Source organism: Dermacentor andersoni, chromosome 1, assembly GCF_023375885.2.
Source record: "Dermacentor andersoni chromosome 1, qqDerAnde1_hic_scaffold, whole genome shotgun sequence".
NCBI lineage: Eukaryota > Metazoa > Arthropoda > Arachnida > Ixodida > Ixodidae > Dermacentor > Dermacentor andersoni.
The window spans coordinates 23,056,206-23,079,578 of NC_092814.1; the positions used below are offsets into that span (position 1 = coordinate 23,056,206).

The 23,373-nt window shown below is 48.4% G+C and overlaps 1 long non-coding RNA gene across 1 annotated transcript; it reads right to left on the minus strand.

The window, feature by feature from the left end:
* Positions 1–16,254: 16,254 nt before the first annotated feature.
* LOC140215198 (uncharacterized) lies at positions 16,255–19,882 on the minus strand. The gene is made up of 3 exons (XR_011892140.1): positions 19,447–19,882; positions 17,407–17,616; positions 16,255–16,426 (listed from the first exon to the last, which is right to left on the minus strand). It is a non-coding gene; the product is annotated as an uncharacterized lncRNA (long non-coding RNA).
* Between the last annotated feature and the right edge of the window lie 3,491 nt (positions 19,883–23,373).

The window sequence follows — 23,373 nt, forward strand, 5'->3', positions numbered from 1 at the left end:
GAAAATACCATTTGCGTTGAATGGGAAGGGTGAGGAGCGAGGAGAAAGTTCATATCAACAAGGTACTGAAGAAGGGGTGGCCTTAATCCCCACTGCTGTTTATGATGTACATGGTGAGGATGGAGAGCGAGCTAGCAGGAAGTAATATCGGGTTTAATCTCTCACACAAACAGGCGTTGTTCAGTAGTAGAGCAGCAGCTTCCAGCTTTATTTTATGCGGACGACATTGTGTTGCTAGCTAACAAGCAAAGAGATTTGCAACGTCTGGCTAATATCTGTGGACAGGAAGGCAACAATTTAGGTTTGAAATTTAGTGTTAGAAAATCAGGTGTTATGGTATTCAATGAAAACGGTGAACAGACAGTGACCATACAGGGCCACGAAATACCTCAGATAAGAGAATGTAAATACCTTGGTATATGGATAAACGAAGGCAATAGATATATGGAAACACAGGAAAAAACAATAACAGTGAAGGGGAAGAGAAATGGGAGCCATAATGAAGCACAGAGCGCTATGGGATACAATAGGTACGAGGTGCTCCGAGGTATGTGGAAAGGTGTAACGGTTCCAGGACTCACTTTTGAAGATGCGGTTGTGTGCATTAAATGAGGGGTACAATCAGGACTCGATGGGAACCAAAGGTCAGTGGGTCGCCTCGCATTGGGCGTTCACGGGAAGACTAGAAATGAAGCTTTGCAGGGTGATATGGGCTGGACTAGTTTTGAAGTGAGGGAAGCTCGCAGTAAAATTGAGTATGAAGAACGGATGAGGAATATGGAAGAAAGTGAATGGGCTGGGAGAGTGTTCAGGTATCTGTACAGGCAAAACATTGATTCACAGTGGAGGAAAAGAACTAGGAAGCTTACCAGCAAGTATGCGGCCTGTGGGGTGGGCAACACAGCAACAAAGAAGGTCAAGCGGAAAATCAGAGAGGCTGAATTGATCTCATGGGTGGCGGCAATGGAAAAGAAACCTGCCATGAGTAACTACTTAAGAGGCAAAAACGAAATCAAGAAAGAAACAATTTATGATAACTCAAAGGGAAGGTCATTACTTTTCGAAGCGAGATCGGGATCCCTTAGAACACGCACCTATAAAGCGAGATATAAGAAGGAAGAAGAAACATGTGCTTGCTGCGGTAAAGCTACGGAAACTATGGAGTATGTTTTATTAGAATGTGAAGACGTCTACCCAGCGGTCGATTTAGGCACCACTGGACTGCTTGAAGCCCTTGGGTTCAGCGAGAGCAGTGGAAAAGTAAACATGTCCGCAATAGGGATTAGTAAGAGGCGATCGGAGGATTGGTGGACGAAAATTAATGAAACGACAAAAAACGGAGACGTGCAAAAGCATAGCTTGGATAGGGGATCAGAAAATTTGGTTGTGGGAGTTCATGGTGGTTTTTCTTTTCTTTTTTTTTCTTTCTTAACGTAGGTAGGGCATTGGGCAGTATAATAGCAAGAGCTTGGCGGCGCAGTCCAAAGGGGACGCTCATAACCATCCATCCATCCGGGCGCGCGCTCCGCAGCAATACTAAACAATCGCGATGTCTCAATGCATTACCGTTTCCGAAGTCATGTTGAAAGAAGTTTATAACGAACTTCTCAAATTGGGCCGTGGGTCGAATCGACTGCTTTTACCGGCTTTTATTAAAATAAACATGCCTTATAAGGCCAGCCAACTGAACTGTTCTCATCAACCGCTGTTACTGGCCGCTGCCCAGGTCTTGCGTGTTTTTAAAAAAAGGTGACTTTTATCACTGCCTTCTACTCGCTTTTCTGTGCTTGGCCTTCCTGCGGCTCTCAGATGGTCTTGCGAGCTGGACGTCTGGCCATACGAAAAAGAATGTACGCATTCTCACTGCAATGCAAGAACGCACTGGAGACATGTATACGACACACGGACCTATTTGCGATCCCTTTGGAGTTTATGAGCACAAACACATATTCTCGTTGGGGCTTGAGGAGTCGTCGTACTTTATTGAAAAAACTTCGGGTGGCCGCGCATCACTACGACAGCGCGCCGGCGAGGAGGCAGAATGTCATTTCTGACTCCGCGTTCAGATTCATTGACTGCGACATGAGGCGCCTTCTTCCCACGGTAAGTGAAGCTTCACGGAACCTAAGTTTTGCGATAACCGGTGCACGGTGCAGAACAGTACGCGCGTAGAACGGGCCTACGTGCGACCAAGGAACAGCCGTTTGATGTGTTCGCGGGCGTACGTTCTCTGGAACCTTGCTCACTCTTGCAGCACATCCGCTAACCTTCACTTCCCTGCGCTTCTAGCGCGCACACATAAGACACGCCCGCGGTAGGGAGAGAGAGAGAGAGAAACAACTTTATTGACCAAGGGGTTCGGGCACGTAGGTCCCAGGGTCCCCGCACGACCCCACTGCGCTACACGTTTGTGAGTTCATGGAGTTCCATGACGTGGGCGGCCCGGTCAGTGGCGATCTTCTGCCTGGCCGGGTCCGTCGAGCGCAGAAGGGTCTCCCATTCCTCCCATGTAGTCAGGAGCTCCGGGCCCCGCGGGGGAGGGTCCGCCGGGCATTCAAGGAGAATGTGGGTAAGCGTAGCATGGGGGTGAGTGCATTGAGCACACGAGGGGGTGTATGCTCCCGGGCGGATGCGGGAGAGAAAATAGGGGGAGGGAAGGGTGCGGGTCTGGAGGCGGCGCCATAGTATTTGGTGATAGTTGCCAAGGGATTGGTGGGGCGGGGGGTATAGCTGACGTTCGGCGCGATATGCCTGGGTCAGCTCGCTGAAAGAGTGCATGCGCTCCCGGGAAGAGCTCGACTCCGATTCCGCCGCCGCCCGGTTGATGAGACCTCGGGCGTGGTCATTGGCGGCTTCGTTGCCGGGGTTCCCAGAGTGCGCAGGCACCCAGATCAGTTCCACCTGGCGGGGCGGGTTTGCGGAGGGCGAGCTGAGAATGCGGAAGGCGGTCTCGTGGACTCGTCCTCGTGCAAAATTTAGGAGTGCGGTTTTTGAGTCGGAAAGGACGTAGCGAGCATTAGTGTGTGTAAGGGCAAGCGCGATCGCCGCTTCTTCCGAGGATTCCGGGGTGGATGCGCCAGGAAGGTGGAGAGTTGCGATGGGTTGGAAAGTATTGTTAACGGCTACAGCTGCTGCGTCTTCGCCCGTGCAGGCCGCATCCACCCATACCGCGTCAGCTTCGATACCATAGTATTTGTGTAGAGCTTTTGCGCGGGCTTTGCGGCGGGCCGAATGATAGGTGGCGTGGGTGTTCCGAGGGAGAGGTTTTACTGTGAGCTGAGTGTGTATGGAGCGGGGAACTGATAGGAGTGTGGGGTCGGCTGCTGGTATGTTAATTCGGAGAGCGTCTAGTATGTAACGTCCAGTGATAGATTGAGCTAAACGAGTGTATTGTGCTTGTCTATGGGCCTCTATGAGTTCGTGTGTGGTGTTGTGGAGCCCAAGCTGGAGAAGTTTGGTGGTTTGCGTGTTAGGGGGGAGGTGTAGGGCCACCTTGTAGGCTTTACGAAGCATAGCATCTAGGGTGGCGATTTCTTCTTGTCGAAGTCGAAGATATGGTATTGTGTAGAGGAAACGGCTAAGTATGAAGGCATGAATGAGACGACACAAATCGCGCTCCTTCATGCCATAGTGTTTGCCGGATACTCTTCGGATGAGGTGCGACAGCGCTTCCGTCACCCGCTTGAGTTTCCGGATAGTGAGAGTGTTCCGGCCGTTGCTCTGGATGTGTAGGCCCAAGATCCGCATTGTGTCGACCTCCGGGACGGGGTGTCCGGCCAGAGTAACGGTGATTGGGGCGGTGGGAAGAGTACGTGGTGAGGGACGCATGAAAATTATCTGAGACTTTTCCGGGGAACAGGAGAGACCAATGCTTTGTGCGTGCTGTTGTGTGATGTTTGCAGCGGTTTGTAAGGTTTCCTCTATGTCACCATCACTGCCGTGGGTGGTCCACAGAGTGACGTCATCTGCATAGAGGGTGTGGTGAAGGTGAGGGATATTTTGAAGAGCATGGGCTAAGGGAATGAGTGTGGAATTGAAGAGAAAAGGGGAAAGGACAGAACCTTGCGGAGTACCCACTCCGCTGAGGGTGTACGGAGGGGACGCATGGGAGCCCATATGAACCTCGGCCGTACGTCCCGAGAGGAACGCTTGTATGTACGCGTACATGCGGGTGCCTACATTGAGGGGGGAGAGAGCCGCCATGATCGCTTGGTGTTCTACGCGATCAAAGGCCTTGGACAAGTCCAGGGCCAAGACGGCTTTAGTATGAGCGGGGATGAGAGGGTCAAAGATGTCGTGCGTCAATTGAAGCATTGCATCTTGGGCGGAGAGACCTGGGCGGAAGCCCACCATGCTGTGCGGATATAGGTTGTGGTCGTGCATATGCTGATTGAGTCTGTTTAAAGCAACATGCTCCAGAAGCTTCCCGAGACATGATGTGAGTGATATGGGGCGGAGGTTTGATATGGTGTGGGGTTTGTTCTGTTTCGCGATGAAGATAATTTTGGCATGGCGCCAGGACTGTGGCAGGGTGCCCTCTCTCCAGCATTGATTAAAATATTCTGTAATCTGTGTGATAGATTGATCATCCAGGTTACGGAGCATAGAGTTTGTTATTTTGTCCTTTCCCGGTGCAGAGCTTGTGCGGATGTTTTGCAGGGCCATGCGGACCTCTTGTTCCGAAATATCGGTGTCAAGGGCCTCATTCGCGGCTCCTGTGTAGGGTGGTAGAGGGGGGGAGGTGCCGGGTGCCGTGTGTTCTGTCCGGAGTTGGTCCAGAAGGGTGTCGGGGGAGAGCGTGGAGTTGTGGATGAGGCGTGTGATGTGATGTTGTGATGCTGTGCGCGAGTGTGTGGGGTCAACAAGATGCCGTAGGAGTTGCCATGCGTTCTTGGTAGAGAGGTTGCCAGATATACTGTTGCACACCTGACCCCAGTTGGAACGGCACAGCTCCTCGGCGTGTGCAGCGATTTGTGTCTGTAGCGTGGCCAGTCTTCGTTTTAGCTTTCTGTTATGTCTTTGGCTTTTCCATCTCTCTAGGATGCTGTGGTGTGCCTCCCAGAGGTGGGCTAGGCGCGTGTCCAGTGTTGGGGTGTCGGGTGACGTGGTAATGTGTTGTGCGTGTGCGGTTATATCGTTTAGGAGAGATGCGACCCACTGATCAATATCTTGTATCGGGGTGTCTGGGTGTTCTTGTCGTGCGGACCGGATTGCATCCCATTTGATAAGATTGTGGGTGAGGAGTCGAGGGCTGTGTTGTGTGTGAGGTATTTGGATGGCTATCATGTAATGGTCGCTTCCGAGTGTGTGTTGCGTTCGTGACCACGAGATACCTTTGAGGCAACGGCTAAGTGTAAGGTCCGGACTAGTATCCATGGTTACACTGTTGCCAATGCGGGTTGGTGTGTGAAAGTTGTTATGTGTAGTAAGGCGCAGGTCTTGGACAGTAGTCCAAAGCCTGCGACCCCGTGCTGTGGTGTACCGATAACCCCAGTCTGTATGCTGAGAGTTAAGGTCGCCTCCTATGAGTAGGGGATTTCGGCCCGCGATGCTATTAATTTTATGGAGTAGAGTATCGAGAGTGGTCATAGCTTGGCGTGGGGTGTGGTATATGTTGGCAATAAAGATCGGAGGTGTATTAAGTTTCGTGGGGATGATTTCAATGAGGACATACGGAGTGGCGGAGGTGATTGTGTGTTCTTGGTAGGTAATAGTGCGATGTATCAGTGTGGATACCCGAGGGTTGGCGGTGGTGTCTGAGTGTACTGCGTGGTAACTGGGAAGTTTGGCTTGGTGTTGTGTGTCCTGTAACAAAAGGATCTTAGGTACGGCAGGGAGGGTAGGTATTAAGAGCTGCAGCGGCGCGCGCTTGCCCCGAAAGCCGTGGCAGTTCCATTGAATTAGTGATAGGTGGGTAGAATTATCCCGGCCCGCCATATTGGAGCGTGGGTGGGGCGAGGATAGGTTCTCGTGGTGGTAGTGGAATAGGAGGAGTAGGTAGGTGTAGGATGGAGGTAGGGGAAACCTCCTGTGAAGAGCTGGTATTTGTTTCTAGCCTCTGAAGGCGCGTCTCAAATTGTGCAAAAGTACGTTCGAGAGTTAGGCTTAAGCGTGTGAAAAGTGTGTCCATCTGTTGCTCAAGGCGAGAAGATAGCTGTTCGGCGAGTGTTGTGAACTTGGTTTCGAGGCGCGTCTCCAGAGCTACCAATTTGGCGTCAAATTTGGATTCCAAGTCTTTGAGATCAGCCTGATAATCGGCATGCGAGTCCGATGTGCGTTTCTTTTTATGGGGGGGTGAGGCGGGTATGGCTGGTGCGGTGGGTGATTCTACAGTGGGTGGGAGGATTCGCTCTGGGGAGGGATGCTGGGGTGTGGAGGGGGGAACGGGGTTGTGTGTTAAAAGTGTTGTGAGGCGGCTTACCTCCACACGCAGAGCCCGAAGCTCCTGGTCGCGGGGGTCCGGGGTATGCGGGGTGTTGCTTGCCAGTTTTGTGTTCACGTTGGGCGTCTTCAGCTTGTCCGCCCATGTCGGTCGGTCCGAGCTCTTAGAGCGCCCTGTTTGTTGGCCGGCAGATGGTTCCGGGCGTTCGGATCCTGTACTGCGCGGTGAGTGGTGGTCGTCTTGTCGCCGGGATCGTGCTTCGCGTTCGGGGGTAGGCTTCGTTGTCCTGTGGAGGTGGCGGTGCTCGCATTCCCGGGTTCCGGACAAGTGCGGGCCTTGGCAAATGATGCAGACGGGAGTGCATGTTGGATTTGGTTCTTTCGGGTGTGACTCGCCGCATCTGGGGCACTTGTGTGTCCTAGGTTGGATACAGACATCCGTGCGGTGGCCTATGGTCCGGCAGTTGCTACAGGTCTCGACCCTTGGTGTGTAAGGCGTGCACAGATGCAGTCCTCCGCCATAAACAATTTTTCGGGGGACGATGGCTTGACCGAAGGTGATAAGTATCGAGCGTGTGAGTCCCATCCGTCGAGCATCTAGTATAGTAGCGTAGGGGTTGCGGGCGATCAAGTCTGCTAGAAGCTCTTGCGGCGATTCTTGCCAGTAGGCATTCGTGATAACTCCCCTAACTGAGCCATCAGGGGGTGCGATATATGCCGCCATGGCATACTCACGTTGGTCGTAGATGATGTGCTGGAGTTGCACAAGCTTGAGAGCGTCATCTTGATTCGCCGCAGACACTATGCAGGTGTTATTGACCGGGTGAATTCGAAGTGTCAGCGTAGATGGGTCGGTCAGTGAAGCGGCCTGCATGAGAGCGGTGAGGAGGTAGCGTGGCTGGAGCATCGTCAGGTCAAGGCCTCCCTGGGAGCGGAAGACGACTTTATATTCGTCTGGGGGAAGAGCCGGCAGTTTCTTGATCTTTTGTGCAGCTGCACGGAGCACGCGTAGATGCGTCGAGGAGCTGTGTGGTGCGGGAGTTGTGGCGGTATCCCGCGTTTCCCGCGACTGACTCTGCGATTCCCGACCGGTAGGATCGGCGCTTGGACCTTGGGTCGCTTTTCTGGTTTTCCGGTGATTCGCCTGTGTTCTCAGGACTTGGGTCCAGTCCCGAGGGTCGTACTGGCTCGGGTCCATGTCGGTACCTTGCACCTGAACCTCCATGCTGTATGAAGGCGTTGGTGTAGTCGTGCGCACTCGAGATAGCAGCGACCGGCAGTTTTCGCCGTCGCGGCGGCCGAGCGTCTCGCCGGAGCTGGGGAGCCGGAGTCACCGGGGTTTCGAGGCGAGCCGTGCCGCTCGCGGTGCCTCGGGGGCCCCCGGCTGGGGGCGGCGGTTCGGGCCGAAGTACGTGCCGTGGAGCAGTGTTTAGGCACGTCTGACCTCGACAAGCGCGTGTGGTGTTCTCCGCGGTAGGGAGGATTCGTTCCTTGAGTCAAAGCAGCCGCTTCTTTCCGATCTTCCAGGATGAAGGGTCGGCTGGCCGGCGCACGGTGCCGAGGGCAGCAAAATGCACATATTCTGCGTAACGCTCTATCAGCACGTGTATTGAGGCACACCTCTGCAGGTGTGCCCCATGAAGCTCGAACGCGCTCTGCTTAAAAGACTTCATGCTGTCGCGAGTACTGCGAGGAGCAAGCAACAGTTAAGCAACATCTGTTTTAATATTCACAAAAGCAAGTTGTACTGAACATGAACTATACATTCATAACGTACGCTCTACGTGCCGCAAATGCAATACGCGCTGTCAAAAGCAGGAATCACTGACCTGCAAGGCCTTCATTGTACAGATTCTGGAACGCATCGGTTTCGGCCTGCGATGGCACGTTAGCATGATTCCGCCAAAGAGGGCAAAATTTCCCGCGGATTCTTCCGTTGCCATTGCCGTAGCGCGGTACATTGCGTACAGCGTTGCATTAATTTCGCGAACTTTAGTTCCTCCTGTCCCACCTGGCCACAGCAACATCCGGGAGAGCACGGTACAGATAACACAGCGCAACAAAACACGGTGACCAACGCAAACCTGCCCGCACAGCGTTTTTGCCGCGGTACGAAACCTACGCAGCAGCACGTGTCAGCGCACAGAAGCATAACAAAGCCGGCATTGTGGCCGCTAAAGAAAAAAAAACAGCAAAAAAAAAAAAACGACAAGCCACTACGTCATTTCCTCCACAGTTTACTCCTACCGCGCGAAGGAGGTAGGGCCTCTCCTCAGCTTCCTTCCTCCATGATGCCAGGCAACTGTTTGCCATTAATTACCCGGGTAAATATCATGCCACCTTCTTGTGTTGGACATCATCAGTGACGTCATTACTTCCGCTTTCTACTTCCGGGTTTCCAGGAAATTCGCCAAAGTCGCGCTCACGTGGCGGGTCTCTAATCTCTACGATTCTGTGCTTTGGTGTTCGGTAGTCAGTGATTTCTAATTAATTCGAATTATTTCATGCACTTCAGTAACTCGCAACTAAACTTGCGCTCTGATATATCTTAATGAAACGCATTAAATTTGTATTGTAGTGTTTTTCTCTGATTTATTTTGAATTTTCATTTATTTTGATTTTGAAGGCGGCGAACCGGAAGTGCTGCGCAAGAAACTAAATAGCGCCGCTAAAAAGCGCGCACGTCAGATATAGCACACGCGCAGACGCTCGCTCGTCGATGTAACACAGCCCGGTTTTCACCTGTGGCTGTTGCCACGTGCTAGTTATATTGCGGGCTCTTCTTACTTGTCCTTAAACCGACGAAGCAATGTGCACGTTTCTTTGAGGAACACGTGCTCGAAATGTTGCATGAAACGCATCAGCAGTTACTTCTGTGTTTTGTATGTTCAGTGGTTTCTGAATAAATGTATTAACACTGATATAAAATGCCATTATTGCTCGACATTGTTCCTGTAGTTACACAAAGCGCGTAAACAAATTTTTAGACATACCTTGTGTGAAATTTGTGGTGTTTGCATGATACTAAGTATATTTATTTGTACAACCTACTCCTTGTGAAAAGCGTAAGTTTGCAGTATTCAAGAATGCTGCTACAATTTATGCTTGCTAAGCGCGTCGAGCATATTTGCAACAGTGCGAATCGAAGACAAAATACGAATGCTTATCAAGGAAACATTTACCCTATCGAATGGTTACAACACGCTGAACTGCTCGGCCGAAATAAACATTAAATGGAAACATGCTTGTGGGCGCATTGGCCACAGAACAGTCGTCAGTGCACCCCGGAAACCAAAAAAGGAAGTAAACCTCGCACGGCTTTTGTGAATACCACAGCACTACTTTCGCGCATGTGTACACCGTTCACTGAACAGATGAGCACTAGTAGTAGCGTCCCTCTGCGTCTATTCTTCAGCCAAGTGTTGTGTGCTATATGTGTGAACTAGCTTCATGCGTTTAACCGCCTTTTTCCAAGCTATGCAACAGTTCCCAGACGATTTCGGCAGGACGAGAGCAAGTGTCTACAGTGCCCCCCATTGTGCATGCACGGCGCACAGTGCAGAGTTCTATAGGTGTCAGCCGCGCAATAACAATCTGCTTTGCCACACAGAAAGATTTCTACCGTGCGAGACGCTTTTCCGCATATATGGTATTGCTGTAACTCTCTCGCGATGGGCAAGTGCACCTCATGCGACGCAGTGAGTCTCCAGACTGTGCAATGTGAAAGAGACTCATATGCTGTGTGACTGCCCTCATTACGTGGAAGAACGTCCGAAGTTGAACAATGCCCTTACACACCTTGGCAGCCCACCTCTGTCAGAGGACGTTATTTTACTCCCTTGGACAGACGTTAAATCGAGTTTTAAGGCTATCCAGGCCTTACTTGATTTTTTAAAAAGCACAAGCCTTGACTGTAGACTTTAAGTAGTCTAAATAGTTTACTATATGCTGTACATCTTTCCTCGTCGTCTCCACCCATCATGCACCTTTTCTTCCTTCTTTCTTTCCCTCTTCCCTTTCTCCCAGAACAGAGTAGCTGGCTAGAGGAATGTTGCTCAGGCCGACCTTTCTGCATTTCGTATCATTAAACCTGTCTGTGTCTCTAACTCTCTAATTTCCCGTCTTGCATGCTCTTTCCTTCAGGAAAAACTACGGGGCTAGCGGCCTCTTCCACCAGGCACGCTGCTGAACCCTGCTAACTTTGGGCCCATTACTGTCGCTTTGTGTAGCGACTACCCTAACCACCGTATTATCAAACGAGTCAACCGATTTGAGCACAGCGCCGCCCCTGAACTGAAAAAGACGCTGCGCTTTTACGAATCGCCGTGGAGCGTCAGTGCAGAGCAGTTACGACTTCGGCCGAGGGGCGGCGCTTCGTCACCACCCGTTTTAAAGGGGATGCGAGTAAATCGTCGTCATCGCTGCTTCCTCGAGTCGAGTTGGAGTGCTGAGACGTTCTAGAATAGCCAGATCTTTGTTTGTAGCACATAATTTCACAGTTTTCTTTGTTCCCAGGTTCGTATAAATGGGAACACGACTGTCTATCTCTTTTATTTTGCACCACACATGTCAACAAGCCCCGTCAGCATAGTGGAGAAGAATGCTACGTTGCTTGTGAGTAGAATGTTTTTCTTTTCTCCTCTTTCTTTGGGGAGCGGGAAAGAAAAAAGGGGCGATGTACACGTTACTGCGCAGCCCTGGTAATAAACTCACACGAAAGCGCCCAACTCTTCACGACTGAGGCACATGATGACTTGGTGTTTTCTATTCTCATTTTGATATTGTTGCATCGTTTTCAGCTATATTTTCAGCTTGGAGTCGAAAGGAGAGGCTTAAGGCGTGTCACACTTGAAAATATCACGTTAGGAAAGAAAGGGCAAGAAAGAAGAATACACACACAACCTAGTGATTCACGGAGAAAAAGAGCAGGGGCATAGTGGGGCGAGTTTCGTTCCAAGTGGAATGCCTCGACCCGAGGTTTGTAAGATCAAAACTCCCCGTTGCCGCTGCCTCGGTAGGGCGATTCGATTTGCGCGCCTTCCCCGAGCCCTCGGGGAAAAATGAGGTGGGGTAAGAGCGTCTAGGGAGGTCTTCACACCACGCGACACTGCAGCAGACAGATGAGAGCTCTTCTCTCGCCTCGCACGGGTGGTAAGCACCTCGTCGCTAGACCTCCCTTGTGAGCTCATTTTTTATTTCTTCTCCATACTCGTGCTTTCAACGGAAAGTGCCATCCTTTCTCCTTGCCATGTTTATGCGTCCTTTGAAACAACGAGTCTGCGAGCAATTTTCCTTTATTTTGCACCTCTTTCGCACTATGGAGCGCTGCCTGCGAATTTCCGATTGAGCTGCTATCCGCGGCAACGCAGTGCTATGTATGCATTTCCATACTGGCACAAGATGGGCACGGTGCTGTGCCATCGCGGAACTGGCTCTCGAATGTGCAACATTCAACATCCACCGTCGCGGGAAAAACATATCTTGAAACGTGCATATAAGACTGATAGCGCAATGACAGACAATAATTTCGTAGCTTGAAAAAAAAAATCGCACTGCCTGCGCTCCGTTCTCTGAAGAAATATTCTACGAAGTGGCTTCAGATGTTAAACAAAAGTGCATGTCACCGCTGTAAGCACTGATCGGTCACTGGACGGCGACAATGCGGTGAGACGCCATAGTTTGCCGAGTCAGCCTTTCCGCTTTTACGAGCTGTTGCTTAAATTTCACTGCTCCAGAAATCTCGTGCCGTTCACGGAGAAGCTATATATATATATATATATATATATATATAGGAGTCAATGACTCCACAGCACGTTGTTTGGCAAGCAGCTTCGGTGGTGGCGAATATCTGTGCACGCTGACAATGTGAATTGTCAGGCTGCCATACATTAACTGATCTACAAAGGTGTCTATGCGCATCTATCCGAAACCGCTATAACATAAGCCACTGCGGGTTTTCCAAAGGGAAGCGACGGAAGTTGGCACGTCAGTTACGTCGTGCGCTCTGTTCAAGCGAAAATTTTTCATTTATTTTGTATTTCCTTGTGAGCAAGGATCCGACGCATAAAGCCAAATAGTAAGGTCACTAACTTGGTTTGTTAATGAATTTATTTTATGTCTTCATCGTGGAATGCTTATGAACTCCACTCTTTTGGAAAACCTCCCAAGAAAAGATCGGTGGAAGCAGTCAGTACGCGGCACGCCTGTCAGAGCTGATGTCACGTCCACACATGACAATAAGACCGCAGCAATTAAATTCACCAGGTTTAACGGTCAAGGCGTCCTACTCCGCTGCCGGACGTAGTTTGTTCGAAAACCACCGCCGGACACCCACTGGTAAAAATGGGTACAGGTGTACCCCGGCCAGGCGCCAGGCTCTCTGCAGGGTGTGCGCTTTGGGGAGGCCTCGCAAACTCCGCTGCGTCCTTCCTCCCCTCAGGAGGGGGGGGGGGAGAGAAAGGGGGCAAACTTTTGTTTGAAACAAACGTCAGCCTGCAAAGGTGGTTCGTGTTATGTGGTTTTGTCAGGTGTTGGAATCGTCACTACATCGCACTCGTGCATAAAAGAAAGACGCAAAGCTTACAAAGCCCACCATTGACGCCTCCTCACCATGACAGACCAGATGTCAGACCAGGTGACCGGATAAACGAACACTGAGTTTATATTTACCTTCATGTCTGAGTTATGTATGGTATTATTACTATTATGTATTATGTCTACTGTTTTTGTTTACTCGCGTGCTACGTTGTATACCCTAAGTTGACTATGGACCCGGGAATAGCCAATAGCTATGGGTCCAGTAATGCTTTTGTATTTTGTAAAATATGTTGTAAATAAAGATTGAATGAATGAATGAATGAATGAATGATATCACCGCAAGTCGCTAGTCCGGAGCAGTTTTGTACTGTGATGACTGAATGGCAAGCAACGAAGCAAAAATATTATTCCTCAGTTTAACATCACAGAAAACCTAGTTTTGAACATCATGTGGGGAAGAAACAAATGATTTTGACGACTGCAAAGTTTTGTTGGTGAGCTAGGCTGGGTACACTAGGATATGTGTCGATGTACTAACGCGCTTGATAAGGGGCTGATGCGATGTTTCAAAGTGTGGACACTTGCAGCATGTCTTGCCAATGCTCTTGAGCCCCGACTGTCCTGCGCTGTGCACGTCCCGCCTTGTTTGCTCTAGTCACGAATAACCAGCAAGCCCAGCTTTTGGCAGGGCGAAGCATTGAAGGTGATGTTTAGCGTTGAGCTGACGCTCCTCAGACGTGACAATGTGGACACGACGCACACGATGCGCACCTCGACGGTGCACGAGGCCGCTTCACGGCTGCGGTCCACTCAGACCGGTGTGTACACAAAGCTGGAACGCGTGTGTTTGCAGCTCGTGCCTGGCCTCGCTGCAGAGCGTGGTGGTGCGTCCACTTGCCCTGTTTTTTTACAGGAAAGCACGTCCCTCGCGTTTCTGGGCACCTAACCAAGCTCGCGGAGGAGGCCGTGACGGCACGCTGCCGACGCCCAAAACGCGCCTCGAGTTTAGTCGCAATAAAAAGCTGCGCCGCAATGGGTACCCGAGCGACGGTGTTTGTGCGCTCGTGATCGGCAACCGCGGGCCAAAGCAAAGTACGCCCATTGAAAAGCTCGCTTGTTTTACGCGCAGGCACACTGCGTGGCACTTACCGCTTCTTGTGTGCCGTGGTCGACAGAGGCCTCTTTATCCGAAGCGACTTATTTCGCTAACTTCCTTAAATGCATAGGCTGAAAAGCACTGTTCTAGCGATTATTTATATTTGGGCTTCTGCTGCAGCGATAGTAGCAGCGAAAAATTAGGAAGCTTGCACACGCGTAGAGTAAGTTAAAGAAAAAGACACTTTCGCGAACAAAGTCACCTAGTTTGTTTGCTTACACGATACCATCGAACCACACTTTCCACATTTTTGCAGCCTCATCAAAGTTGTTTATCAATCAATTCGGTAAATCATACCCTTCGGTAAAATCATAATCTTCCTTTGTCTCCCTTGTGGCCTGATATCCTGATGTGCGTGTTACCACTCCGGTGATTGCGAAAATGTTTAATCGCTCTTCACCAGATATGACAAAGGTAAACAGTGCCGTTGGTGCATGCCTCATATGGAGATCGCGCGAGTATCCCCACACGTGCCCGCAGTGTCATCCCGGCTAAACTAGACAACACACAAGCTCGTCGCACGACACCTTCGACGCAGGCGGAGCCTGCAGCTGCCAGTGCGCAGAAAACTTGGCCACGTCAGCCAGCTCAAGATTTGTCGCGCTGCTATAGTTCGAGACTGGACGTCACAGTTTATACCCAGCAACGCGTCACATGACATGTCAGTGCGCACCGGTGCGTACTCGCTCAGGGAGGATAGCCTTTTTGTCTTACAAAGGGCACGGTATTCGCTGAGACAATCTGAGTAAGGACTTCTCGGAAGAAGCTGCCCGGCTTCGTGGAACTTGTGGTTGGCTTGTTCATCGACGTACTTGGAGCACACTGAAACTCAACCGCTGTCGCAACTGTCATGCCGCCTTTTTCGTACGCCTGTTGGTTCTTTTTGTTGCCATGGCTGACGCGGATATGCGCCACCGTTGTGAAAGGGAGGACTGGGAACTTTCTTGCCATCCGTTGGGCCACTTTTGCACCAAGTCGACAAGACGCGTGGTGCGCTCCACCGACAACACGTGTAAACGGTGCGCGTGTTCTGCTTGGGTTTCTTTCTGGTGCATCGCGGGAGGGATGCGGCTTCGCCCAGCTCAAGAACCGGAGCCGAGCGCGAGAAGACGTGTGGGGACCTGCAGTGCGGCGCACCGCAGGATCTGCAGTGCGGTCGCCTCCTCGGCGCTGGCATTAGCGGCCTCGAGAGGATCGCGCGCCGTTCCATTTCTCAACGGCAAAACAAATGAAGGCCAAGACGCTAATCGGCGGCGGCCATTAGTGGCCGAGGAGGAGGCCCGCGCCCCGGGGTCCAGCGGCACTGTTTTTTGGCTCGCGCGCGGCCCGCGCTGTCACTGGCGCATTATTAATGGCGCGCCGGCGGCGCTGCAGTCCCCCAGCAGTCGTTACCGGGCACGGTACCGGAAAAAAACTGTCAAAAGTCAATTAGATTGCATCAAGAAAAAGTGAGGATAGCGGCGCGCGAGCAGTTCCCCGGGGGGGCATTAGGGGCCCGCCAATTAGAAAGGCGCCCCGAGCGAGGCCCCGGGGGACAAGTCGCGGCGCTGGCTGGGAGAAGCGAAAGGAGCAAATGGACGCCAACGGACGCAGTCCAAGACAGCTCGTGACCTTTAACGTATCAGCAAAAAGAAACACCCCTACAAAAATTTTTAGTAACATTTTATAAACCGTCTTTAGACAAATGTTACTAGAACCTATCGACATTCTATAAACCGTCTTTAGACACCGTAACAACTTCCTAGTAACCTCCTACCGACTATTGGCCACCGATATTGAATTGAAAGTATAGATATAAAATGTCGATAGAATTCTTACCGACTGCTTATTATCTTATGTCGTTAGAAAGTGTCAACTGTGAAGCGACTATTTACTGACCACCTTTATACATCCTAACAACTTGCTAGTAACATCCTGTCGACTATTCGCCACAGATAGTTGACAGGATGTTACTAGGAAGTCGTTAGGATGTATAAAGGTGGTTAATAAATAGTCGCTTCACAGTTTTTAGGAAGTACATAAAAATTTTATTCAGAGGTAATTACTTTTGCAATTATATATTGCAAAAATAAGCTTTGATTATCTCTGAATAAAATTTTTATTTGCTTCCTAAAAACTGTGCAGCGACTATTTATTAACCACCTTTATATATCCTAACGACTTGTTAGTAACATCCTGTCAACTATCTGTCTGTGGCGAATAGTGATTGCCAAGTCGCTAGGTGTGGCATGCAACAGAAGAAGACAGGTTTCCATTTGTGCTTGAACACATCCATTTAATATCCCCGGGCTAATAAGGAGGTCGAGTTCTCCAGCTGCCCTGGAAGTAGGCTGAAATGTTGCGTTGTGTAGTCTAGAAAAGAGAAGAGAAAAGGCAATATATTAGTTTTGCTACAGTGACATTGCAACACACCATGCATCTGTTTCTTAAAAAGGAAGTGCACAAGAGACAAGCTTTCAACCCTGTGAGCTCTAAACATCTCCACCTGTTTTGTGCAAAGTCCTAAAAATGCATGAAATGACTGAATTAGTGCATTAAAGCTGGGAGCGTGATGGATGTGCGTAACCCACCAACAGATGCACGACACATAAACTCTATCATACCAATTGTCATCTACAAACAAAAGCTGTAAATCAACTTCAGTTTAATGAACTTCAATATTCGTATTGTGACCAGTACATGGAAGTTTCATGTGTGAATTATCTTAGGAAAGGCAAGGTGCCAGTCATAACAGTGCTGCAGCTTTGCTTGGGCACAGGTACATAGAAGAGTTTATTTATTTATTTATTTATTTATTTATTTATTTATTTGAACCTCAAGGGTCCCTGGCGGGACATTACATGAGGGGTGGGCGCAAGAACGGCGGTTAACAATGAATGTTACATGAGAATCATGACGATGACATGGCTTCCTCGATGACTTTTGTGTTGCACTTAAGAACCACGAAATGATACAAGCAACATGTAAGCAGTTGAACAGGCATTACGGACGTTCTACAGCAAGATTAGAAAATGCCTTTGCTGTGCAGGCAGACATTGTCAAAGTGAGCTTGTTACCGAACATGTTAGCTTTCCACAAGACAGGAAATTATATTATCAGTGCAATCATATGACCAGGGCCTTTATCACAAAAATACATATGCGAACAGTAATGACAATTCTCTAGTTATGGTGGCAAAGCTTGCATTATAGTATGCTATTATAATCAGGTTAATAGCTATTTTAGCAGGAAAGAAAGGAGTATACCCTAAGATAGCACTGAAATTGCCATGAAAGGAGTTTTGTTGAAAACTGCACTAAGAATATTAAGATGCTTCTTTGTGACACACATACCTACTATGGTGTTGACCTTCTTGGAATCCAACGGATCCTTCTGTGGAAGGCATTTGACAGCCGCCCAAAGAAGGACCTCCCTTCAACGTCTTCTATTGAAAAAGGAGCTTTAAGGAGGCCCTCCGCGAAGTGAAAGCCTGAGTTGTTAGCATCCAGGCACAGCCTCTTCAGCATGCCCTTTTCAACGTATACACCGTCACCGATGTCTACCTGTGAAAGAATACAACAAACACAGATTCATTTTATACACGTTTGATCAAGGAATGGTTAGGAAGTAGGGTAAGGTTTGCAAAAACGGAAGTTGCTGCTTCTCGTTGATTCGGTTTAAAGAACAAAGCAGCCTTACGTATACCATACATGCATTGTACTGAGCTGTGTACTTTTACGTAAGACTAGAAAGTATTGGGAACTTCAATGCGAAAGAAAGTCATGCATCTGCCTAGAACTAAGCAAATGTGTGCCACCCCTTGACACAGAGTGAGATCTGGTGCGTCACTAATCGAGCACAGCTTGGCCCAATACTCAATGAGGCTTGAAGCTTTCAATGTCTGCTAATCACTAAAACAGCACCAGATCTCACTCTGTGTCAAGGGGTGGCGCACAAGTGCTCGAGAACTATCAAACAAGGTGCAATTGTCTTCAAATACAATTCTGACTTCCCCTTGCAGACATGCAGTTTTCAATTTACTGACTGCACTTGGGTGTAAAGATTTTGTCTGACAGAGTGAATAAACCACATACACAAGCAGCATTTTCATAGTTAGCATAGTCTTTAATAGGTACTGATACCTTCAATTTAGAAAGCCCTGTATATTGGGCCTCATCAAACTAATTTCACAAAAGGTTTGTCAAGGTAGAAGCATAGAACTTTAGTCATTAGAAGACAGGTGAAATGAGTTAATTATTGCAATTATTACTGAAAATTAAATTTTAGACAGCTCATCCCAATGAGAAATTGATGCAAGCAGTTTGTACATGCCACATAAGCATTTAGATATCAAAAATAGGGATTAGAGAAAACCTTCCCTTAGAGGTTCATTAGTACAAGCAGCCATGCCCTCAAGGAGACATAACTTCTTTTTCTGTAGGCAGAAAGACGCTCGAGTATTTTATTGACACATATATGTGCCCATGCATATATGTCATCTCTGTTGTAAACCTTTTTTTCATGTACATGCAAGGTGTGTTTATAACATCTCATTGTGCACAATATTTGCTTAATAATTTAAAGACCGCGATTTTGTAGCGATGGTATTCCTTTTCGCTATTCGTTAGTGGGCTGACCGACGCCCCGGCCCGTGCTACGTACTGCAGCTGCCGGCCGTTAGCGGTGGGCGAGAAGAGTGATATAGAATCGAGGGGTAAGTATCACTACAAAATCGCAGTCTTTAAATTATTACGCACTGCCGTAACCTACGATTGCAAGAGCTGACATTTCGTTATTAAGATTTGGTTGGTCTGTCTTTCTTAAAGGCCGGCGTCTGATTGAAATGTCTAGATTAAAAATGCACCTCGTTATTGTAATATCGGCCTATATCCGCTCTGTAACATAGAAGACAAATACGCGAAGACACTCAAGAACATAAACAATACACACAGGTTCTCGCGACGCGGACTTCCAAACCGAACTATATACATACAAAAATCTTCATACAAGCTTCTATCTGCTTAAGCGTCAAACATAGCAATCGTGTGTCAACGCGCGAAGCCCATGATACATCGACGCATACATTACACATGTACTGTACTTGCGGGAATGCCTATATAGCGAATAACTTCTTGTCAGGAAACTACCGAACGAACACCAACTTTCAATGTGTTTTCATAATTGTGTGCCTATTCAGGCATAGCAATCAAGGCGGGTAGCAGAATGCAAGTACGCTGTAACATCAGAGGAAGCTTTCGTGAAATTGCTTGCTAAATGTGCACAGCAACATGGCTAACATACGATAGGAAAGCGCTTTGCTCTAGCTAGTTACACAACGCTCATTACGTAAATCATAAGCTTCAAGAATGCGCGCAAGCGCCAAACTTGCTTACCTTTCAAGACTTGGCAAACGCTCCTTCGTCTAACAGGTGCAGAGGCACCGACGTTTCTCTGGCGCAAGCACTGTAGAACTTCCGATGAATTCCAGCTCCACAAAAGCACAACCTTCAACAGTCTTCCAAACACTACAATTCTAAGCCCCAGTACCAGACTTTTCACGAGAGCGCGGGCAGGCAGCTCGGCAGAACAAAGGCAGCTCGGACGGGCGCTGTACTAGGGCACTCACTGACGACACTGGTTGATCGCTCGAAACACACGGCGAACTAATGGCGTTACACGAGTCCGGAGGGTTTGGGATGGTTACTGCACACGACAAGGAGCACGTTTTGTCTAGGCACTTCTAAAATATAACTCAAATACCACCTTACTGCAAGGAGCATTCACTACAACCAACGTGGTGTGTCGACCAAACAAATACTGCAGTAGCGCCACTCTGCGGTTTTGTAGAAAAATATATCTTAAATGAAAAAATTGCGTGTTTTTTCCTAATAACATATGATAGAGTCCTTTAATAGATTTGTTTGGTCCAAAAGTGTGTACTTTGTACTTTGTGATACGAAGTTCAAGGAAATGTATATATAATAAAAACTAAGCGGATGTTGCCTTCAAGATTCGCAATTGCTTCAGGTGCATGCAGGTTGCAAAAGCACGGCCTTCGAGATCAGACTTTGTCACTCAAAGGAAGCCGTAGTGGGAGGCGGAGAGGCATTTAGGCGCCAATCGTTGGGTTTACAGTGCCTAGGTAGGCTTCCTTATTTATGAAGAATATACGGGGACTTCAGCTGAACCATGAGCGAGCTATACAGACACACGCGGTACGATTCGGTGTCCGATCCGACGTGCGGCGCTGCATGCTACGGCATGAGCGGCGCGTAAGCTCCGCCCACATCTAGCTCCCCAGCTTGAGTTCATATCCACGTCGAGAAACGCAATATAAACAACTCTGCACAACACTGCTTCGCTTTACGCGAACGCTGTCGATAAAATTATGCTCCTGTGAGTGACAGAACACTTCACGACGGCGCGTTGTCCACTGACGGCTCCGCTAAAGCCAGCGATAGGGCCGGTAGGCATAGCTAGGCGGATGTTGCAGCCGACGGCGCTTGCGATCCAGCCCGAGCTCGTCGAAGAGTGCTTATTTTTGCCAAAACAATTAACACTGTACACTTAGGTCGGCCGTAATTAAATACAATTGGTTTACTCGACGCAGTCGTTGCGAAGGGCAAACGTGCAAGCGAAGCGGGCAGCCTCGCTCAGACGGTCGGTGTGTGATGTCTCCTCGCGCAATGCCCTCGCGTCGCGGCTCCCGATCTCACCAGTAGCTTAGTGCTAGTGTACAGGGCGCTGGTTTGTATAACAGGCACACGTTCGAGATAATTTTACTGAACTGGTAACTATTTAATGTCAGAAATAAACTGCAGCAGGCAAGGAAAAAGAATAACTGCGAGAAACCGGCCAGCCAGCACCGCCTCCGCGGAGGGAACGTCAGAGAACGTCACATGCCAGCCGCGCTGCCATTGGCTGCGGCCAGACGACGGTGCAGTTACACGTCGGACGCTGAAAATCTGCCCGGTTTGTCGCACGCCGGACGTCCGATCCGGCGCTTCGGCACGGCAAAATACGACGATTCGGGCTGCACTTTCGGCGCGTCGGACGCCGGATCGGACACCGAATCGGACCGTGTGTCTCCCGCTTTAGTTGGCGAACACGAGCCGATCAGCGCGCCGTCCGTGCAGCTCCGTCGAGTGCTATGGTGTATGGCCTACGGGCTTCTTTGACACCTACTGAGCACAAATTCATGATCACCGCTCATATACACGCTTCCCATGGCACTAGCTGTCATGTTTTCGAGAATACGTGCCCTCATCTTGAATTGGTGAGACCATATTTCCTCTTAGCGTCCGGTATTAGAAGCAATTTTTTTCTATGAACATTCTACTATCATCTGTTACTAGGAAGTTGATTAAAAATTAGGAAAACAGTTACTGTGCAAAAAAACATTTTTTTAAAAAGCAGCCAGTCTTTGCATATTCATTTATAGTTCAGATGCTGTTATATGTTCATTTTCACTAAATCATTTTTAACAATTTTCTAGTAACCAGTGTTACTAGAAAGTTGATTGAAAATTGTGGAAATTTACACCTGTCCATGAAACAAGACTGTCTTGCACCAGCCATGTTCACTGAATAATTATAACCTTATTGAATATTATTCATCCATGTTTTGTAACTTGGGTTATGTACTTTTAGAACATAATTATTTTTATTGACTTCCTATTGAATCGTGTTTCTAAAAAGTTAATATAGTGTGTCTTAACTTTCTAGTAACTTTCTTTTTACATACTGAAGTTAGAAAAGAAGTAACCAACTTTCTTTTGACAAACGTTACTAAAAAGTAAAAGTCAATAGGATGTTACTAAAGTTGATAGGATGTTGATAAAAGTTCTAAAGAAAGTAAGGAAGCATTTTTGTATGGGCACAGCGCCTGAATTTTCGCGCATCTTCTTTTGCAAGGGTAACTGACCTCAGAAGCAAAATGTGCCACTTGTACTGACTAACTTTTTCCAACTGCTATCTCGTCTGGAAGTATGGTTTCTCCTCTAAAATATTCATGGGGCCACAGCCTGTGAGCATTGTACGTAAGAGGTCAGAAGAGTCGTCTCAAGTACACTGAAACTGGCGGCACAGCACATGCTACGTTTTAGACAGCCCAGCCTATGTTCCGATGAACACAAGAGCGCGCATTTCTCGAGAAAAAGAAGGATTGCCTAGTTGGTCTTGCACGAGTTGAATTGGCGCAGGACAAGTAAACCCAACACGAGAGCGCTTCGCTCGCCATGGCTGGGGTGCACACGCCTGATTGGGTGTCCTTCTGTGCGCATGCGTGATAAAAGGCCAGCGCGGCACTCTTTGTCAATAAAGAGCTGTAGTGCTCACGTTCGTCTCTCTTCTTACGTCTTTTATAGAGCTAATTCACTCCGATATTTTTTTCATGGAAAAGTGCTGCAGAGCAAGCGCAGTCCCATTCTCGAAAGGTGGCGTAAAACTACCGATCTGTTCCCCGCTGGAATATGCTTGTAACTGTCATCTGATGGTAATGCAATAGAAAAGAAAAAGCAATAATCGCGGGGCTTGATGTCACGAAACTATACGGTGTTAACTATACGATAACTGTTAAGTTTTCCAGAATCTCTAAAAATCGCCTGTTTCAGGTAACATAATTCTAGACCTTGAGCTGAATTATTCAAACAGGTGGACATTGCTTGCACGAGAAGTAGAAACAAGTAATAATCTAATAAGAAATAGCTTGTTAATTCATTACATTACAGCAGATATTGCAATTCACGAATTGTAGCCGGGGAGTTAGCAATGCGTATCCACTTGGAATGAATTTTCAGAATGACACCAGTTTGTAGATATGAGTCATCAAACTCGCCGCAAAAATGCACTGTTGTTCCGCTTACTTTTTTAACAAAAGGGTCTTTTATGCAGTAAAGCACAAAAGTAACTGGCGCGCCTATTTATTTCGTCCCACACTTTGGAAAATATCTCGACACTGGTGTCATCCTGAAGATTCATTCAAAGTACATCCGTCTTGCAAACTCACTGGCTACAATTCGTTAATTGCAATGTGTCGTGACGGGATTAATAAGCGAATAAGTTAATTTATTGTTAATTAGTTGAATCGGTGTCAAAGATAAGTTCGGCTTATGCACCATCTGTACAAGATGGTGTACAAGATTGCTGGGGCAGAGCAAAGAAGCTGGTCATAAAGCTGCTTGCTCTAAGATGCGACCAACTTGAAGGCCGGCAGCTCCTATAGCTCACCTTCGATCATTCCAGTGGGACCATGGTGTATGTTTCCGCGTCCTGAAGCTGATCCTGCATTTTCGAGACGTATCCTGTACGGTCGAGAGCGGC